The following is a 6,300-nucleotide window of genomic DNA, read 5'->3' as shown; positions in this document are numbered from 1 at the left end:
TCTCAAAATGGTCGATACATAAAGATTGATATATTGGAAGCCTATGTTTGGATATCGGAAGTGTTCCGGGTGAAATCGGGATTTTACCGGAGTACCGGGAAGGTTACCGGAACCCCCCGGGAGCTAAATGGGCCATGATGGGCCTTAGTGGAAAAGAGAAGAGGCAGCCCTACATGGGCTGCGCGCCTCCCCCTTCCCCTAGTCCTATTAGGACTAGGAGAGGTGGCCGGCCCCCTCCTTCTCTTTTCCCCCCTCCGCGAATCCTATTCCAACTAGGATTGGGGGGGGGGGGGAATCCTACTCCCAGAGGGAGTAGGACTCTCCTGGCGCACCCCTTGTGGCCGGCCAGCCTCCTCCCTTTTGGTACTTTATATACTGAGGTAGAGGCACCCTAGAACACACAAGTTGATCCACGTGATCTATTCCTTAGCTGTGTGCAGTGCCCCCAGCCACCATATTCCTCGATAATACTGTAGCGGAGTTTAGGCGAAGCCCTGCTGCTGTAGTACATCAAGATCGTCACCACGCCATCGTGCTGACGGAACTCTTCCCCGACACTTTGCTGGATCGGAGTCCGGGGATCGTCATCGAGCTGAACGTGTGCTCGAACTCGGAGGTGCCGTAGTTTCGGTGCTTGATCGGTCGGATCGGGAAGACGTACGACTACTTCCTCTATGTTGCGTCAACGCTTCCGCAGTCGGTCTGCGTGGGTACGTAGACAACACTCTCCCCTCTCGTTGCTATGCATCACATGATCTTGCGTGTGCGTAGGAATTTTTTTGAAATTACTACGAAACCCTTCAGTTTGATCCTCGAGGGGTCTATGCCCATTTTTCACACTGTATCTTGATAGAGCAGGTTCAGGCTGCTGTCGCCGTCCATAAGGACTCGAGTGAGCTGAAATCCGTCAATGACGGGGTCAAGGACCAATGCGGCAGATCCGCCATGACGGATACTAGTGGGGTGGTCCCTGCGATCGAAGGTGATCGGACAAGAGGACCATGGGTTGAACTTTGGGGCGACTGGCTCCATCGCATGGACGTCCCTTAGTGCACGCTTCCATTCCCTCTTGGGAATGTGGGTTGCGTATATCATGTTCACCTTTTTCACTTGTGGAGGGAACCTCTTCTGTCCTCCTGTGTTCGGCGGTCGAGGCTCCTCCTCGTCGTCGCTATGCAGCCCCTTGTCCTTGTTTTCGGCGTTCAACTTGCCGGCCTGCTTGAATACCCAGCATTCTCTGTTGGTATGATTGGCTGGCTTATCGGGGTTGCCGTGAATTTGACACGAGCGATCGAGTATGCGGTCCAAACTGGACGGGCCCGGATTGCTTCTTTCGAATGGCTTTTTCCGCTGAACGGATTTAGAGCCACTGAATCTGGCATTGACTGTCGTGTCTTTGGCGTAATCGTCGTTGTTGCGGCGCTTGTGTCTGTTACGACGTCGTCTACCGTTAGTATATTTGGCACCTGAAGTGCCAAGGTTTCTTGATGTGTTGTTGCTACGAGCCAGCGAGCTGTCCTCACCCGCGCAAAAGCGGGTCATGAGTCTCAGGAGGGCTGCCATGGACTTCGGCTTCTCTTGGCCAAGGTGTCGGGCGAGCCACTCGTCCCAGATGTTATGTTTAAATGCCGCTAAGGCCTCGGCATTCGGACAGTCAATGATTTGGTTCTTTTTAGTTAAGAACCGAGTCCAGAACTTCCTGGCCGATTCCCCAGGCTGTTGGGTTAGGTGGCTCAAGTCGTCAGCATCTGGTGGTCGCACATAAGTGCCTTGGAAGTTGTCAAGGAATGCATCTTCCAAATTGTCCCAACTGCCAATGGAGTTTGCTGGCAGGCTATTCAGCCAATGCCGAGCTGGTCCTTTGAGTTTTAGTGGGAGGTACTTGAAGGCGTGTAGATCGTTACCGCGGGCCGTGTGGATGTGGAGGAGGAAATCCTCGATCCATACCGAGGGGTCTGTTGTGCCTTCGTATGACTCAATGTTCATTGGTTTGAATCCTTCTGGGAATTCATGATCCATTACTTCATCAGTGAAGCGTAGGGGGGGTGCGGCGCCTCTGTGCCGGGCTATGTCACGACGCAGTTCGTACGAGTCTTGTCTGCTGTATTCGGCCCGGCCGGATTTGCTTTTGGTGTATCCGGCGAGACGATCCTCGTCATGCGTTGGGGCGCGACCCCGTGATCCATAGATCGATCTTGTATGTCCTGCCTTGTTTTCCAATATGTCTCGCAGGTCTCGCGTGTTGCCCCGAGCCTTGGTGTTTTTGTTTGTCTAGCGACGGGGTGCAGGCTGGACTTCGGGCTGATATGCCCCTCTGTCTCGGCCACGAGGTGGCCGATCAGCCGCATTATACGCTGGTGATGTAGGTTTTAATGCTTCCTCCTCGAGTTGGGGTAGCAACCTGCGCTTTGGGTAACTCTTGGTTGGGCGTTCGAGTTCGTATTCCTCGGCCGCAAGGACTTCAGTCCATCTATCCGCTAGCAGATCTTGATCAGATCGAAGCTATTGTTGCTTTTTCTTCAGGCTATTTGTTGTGGCTATAAGCCAATGCTTAAAGCGTTCCTGCTTGACGGGATCCTCAGGCACGATAAATTCTTCGTCGCCGAGGCTCACCTCGTCTTCAGAGAGAGGCATGTAATTGTCATCCTCCGATTCTCCGTCTGCTGCCTGCTCCGGAGGGCTAGCTTGTTCATCCTCCCGCTCGAGGTCTGGCTGGAGGGGATTGTCGTCGTCCTCGGCACTATCTGGAGCGTTATTGTCTCTCGTGCCGGTATCGCTGCTTTTACTATGGCGGGACTTAGAGCGGCGCCGCTGACGTTGGTGCTTGGATTGCTTCTTGGAGGGATTATCCTCCGCTGTCTTATCGCCATCGCCTTCTTTGGGGGTGTCCACCATGTATATGTCATATGATGAGGTGGCAGTCCAGCGCCCTGTGGGCAGTGGTTCTTGTTCATCTCCTGCATCGTCGTCCATACCGTCGATTTCTTCGGAGCCGAAGTCGAGCATGTCGGTTAAATCATCGACAGTGGCTACTAAGTGGGTGGTGGGTGGGGAGCGAATTTCTTCATTGTCCGCATCCCATTCTAGCCGGACATAGTTCGGCCAAGGGTCTCCTCACAGGGAGAGAGACCTCAATGAGTTTAACACATCGCCAAAGGTCGAGTGCTGAAAGATATCCGCGGAGGTAAACTCCATGATCCATGCCCAATCGGATTCGATAGACACGGATGCAAGCGGCTCGGTGCCCGTGGCCGGGTACGAATCCAACGGTTCGGCAACATGGCTCTCGTAGGAGGTGAAGTCAGTATTCGGCTCTATCGCCACTGAAAGTGTGGCCTCCGTGGCGGGGTCTATCCACCCATCCTCAGGTGGCGCAATATTTCCGGATTGAGGGCCGGAGTAGTTGCAGGTGCAATCTCCTGAACACTGTCCGATGGCAGAGCTAAGTCATGCTCGTCGTGATTATGCAGCGCACTTGACATGGGTTCGAATCCGTCGAAGATCAAGTCTCCGCGTATGTCGGCAGTGTAGTTCAAGTTTCCAAACCTAGCCTGATGTCCAGGGGCGTAGCTCTCGATCTGCTTCAGATGGCCAAGCGAGTTGGCCCGTAGTACGAAGCCACCGAATACAAAGATCTGTCCGGGGAGGAAAACCTCACCCTGGATCACGTCGTTGCCGATGGTCGAAGGAGCCATCCAGCCTTACAATGACGGCACAGTGGAACTCTCAATGAAAGCACCAATGTCGGTGTCAAAACCGGCGGATCTCGGGTAGGGGGTCCCGAACTGTGCGTCTAAGGCGGATGGTAACAGGAGGCGGGGGACACGATGTTTACCTAGGTTCGGGCCCTCTCGATGGGGTAATACCCTACTTCCTGCTTGATTGATCTTGATGATATGAGTATTACAAGAGTTGATCTACCACAAGATCGTAGAGGCTAAACCCTAAAAGCTAGCCTATGGTATGATTGTTGTTCTTGTCCTACGGACTAAACCCTCTGGTTTATATAGACACCGGAGGGGGCTAGGGTTACACAGAGTCGGTTACAAGGGAGGAGATCTACATATCCGTATTGCCAAGCTTGCCTTCCACGCCAAGGAGAGTCCCATCCGGACACGGGACGAAGTCTTCAATCTTGTATCTTCATAGTCCAATAGTCCGGCTAAAGTATATAGTCCGGCTGTCCGAGGACCCCCTAATCCAGGACTCCCTCACTTAGCCCTCATTTTCTTAAGTCAGCCTCCTTATTACTGTTAAAGTGTTGTATTAGCTTCAAATTAATAGATTACGCAATATGCAAAATTTGTTTTGTATTTTACCAACTTGTTTATGTTCGCTTTATCCATTATTTGGTAACCAGTACTTAGCGCTCTTTATGTGTTCTTACAAATTATGTACTACATAATGTTAGACAGAGCTTGCTCCTGCAAATTCCTACAAAGTTTTTTTCCTTTTGTTTTTTACATGCCATCTCTAATGGTCGTTGTGTTAATCTATCGTGACACTATTGATTAATTCCCCAGCTCTCCAGTGAAACAAGAAAATTTAAGTCCTACACCCCCCCTAATTCCCATTCCCTAATACAAACTGCCCCGAAACAAACACGCATGAGTTAGGACTCTAATGACCAAACATAATTTGCTTCATCAGTTGTTTCTGGGTTCCATTATTTTTTTCCTTGATATTTTGGGGTCTCCTCTAATCCACTCCACTCCATCAAGTATGATTAGTGGAGATCTGTTAGTAATAAGGAACATTTTCTAGAGTCTCAACTTCTTCCATTTCTTATCATCATACTACACATGTTATTAACTTATTGCTTTTTGCATCATACATCCTGAAGTAGCTACAAGCATGTTTTTCATTTAGCACTCTTTCTTGCAGAGACAACGCATAAAAATAGGTGTGGCACGAATGATTTCACAGACCCCTTCGGTAAATCCCTCCTTTTGGCAGGCCTTGGCACATGGATCATGGTTGCATTCGGGAGGCTTAACAATATAGGTCCTGCTGAACCGACTGCATGTGTCGGCTTCAGAGCCTACAAAACAACGAACACAAAGTGGTGTGAGAAAAAGAAAAAATGGAGGCTATGGTGTTCTATAGAGAAATAAGACAAAAAGATGAGGCAAGGAGTACGAATTTCACATATGACTAGCTACATCATGCATTGAGGAAGTGACTATCTTTGTGGATGAAATTTCCATACAACGCTTACCAGGAAGCAAGAGCGGTATGAGCAGTAGCAAGCATAGTAGGCTTGGCACCTTGAGCCCCCTCATCTCTTTAGTCATAACTAGTATCGAAGCCAAGTAAGCGGGTATAGAATAGATGCGCATCCAACTAGGCTGCATGATCTTTTGTAGGCACTGATGATGCTTTTAGAAAAGGAGGCACTGATGATGTGACCTAAAGAAAAATAAATGTTGAAGATATGTTTGCATGATCCCATCTCGAAGATATGCATGATGCAATAATGCTGACAATCTATCTCATGGATGCGACTCTATCTACATGATGCAATTCTTTGCTCCATGTTTTTTATATATTGAAATTTGTGATAAAAGAAGATATGGACAACTTCATTTATGCAATATAATAATGCAGAAAATTAATTTCTGCCAATTAAAGCTGCTTCATCACATGTTCGTATGGATTTCCTAAGATACATGATTTTTTTTAGACCATCCTTTGGTTTTATTCATTGCACAAGGGGAACTATGTATAGTTCCTACTTCTTCGCCCAGGTTTATTATGTCCTCTCATATTTTGAGTTAAACTTTGACCATCTATATATAATTAATAAATGAGGTATATGTTACAAAAAGTATACCGTTTGATTTGTATTCAAAAGAGGTTTCACATTGTATAATTTTTGTGACATAGTTCATGTTTAATTAACTCAGTAATTCAATTTATGGTTAAAGTTGGGCCCAAAATAGGAGTCGGCCTAATAAATCCGGAAGAAGGAAGTATGTAGCAATTCCTACTAACATCAATCATGACAGTCCTTGTTATTTATTGTAGCTATGGCTTTGATTTGCATGCAACATCAACCAAATACATGTTCCCGAATATTCATGACCTCTAATTGGCCACATACACAACCACTCCAAGTTAATTCAATTTTAGCCTTCGGGCCAGCTTGACAAATGGAGTCGCTCATGTTACTCTCTTCTATGTGCATCTTACATATCGTTATTGCTTAAGGTCATTTATATCAGTTTGACTGGATATTTTCTAGCAATACACATGAAATTAATTTGCCCACAAAATAGCCGGTATAGAGGCCCAGGAGGT

General features: G+C 47.9%; 1 long non-coding RNA gene across 1 annotated transcript; it reads right to left on the bottom strand.

The window, feature by feature from the left end:
- Positions 1-4,744: 4,744 nt before the first annotated feature.
- LOC123186648 (uncharacterized) lies at positions 4,745-5,366 on the bottom strand. Its single transcript, XR_006493686.1, has 2 exons — positions 5,219-5,366; positions 4,745-5,041 (listed from the first exon to the last, which is right to left on the bottom strand). It is a non-coding gene; the product is annotated as an uncharacterized lncRNA (long non-coding RNA).
- Between the last annotated feature and the right edge of the window lie 934 nt (positions 5,367-6,300).

Source organism: Triticum aestivum, chromosome 2A, assembly GCF_018294505.1.
Source record: "Triticum aestivum cultivar Chinese Spring chromosome 2A, IWGSC CS RefSeq v2.1, whole genome shotgun sequence".
Taxonomy (NCBI): domain Eukaryota; kingdom Viridiplantae; phylum Streptophyta; class Magnoliopsida; order Poales; family Poaceae; genus Triticum; species Triticum aestivum.
This window is presented reverse-complemented; position numbering and strand designations above follow the sequence as displayed.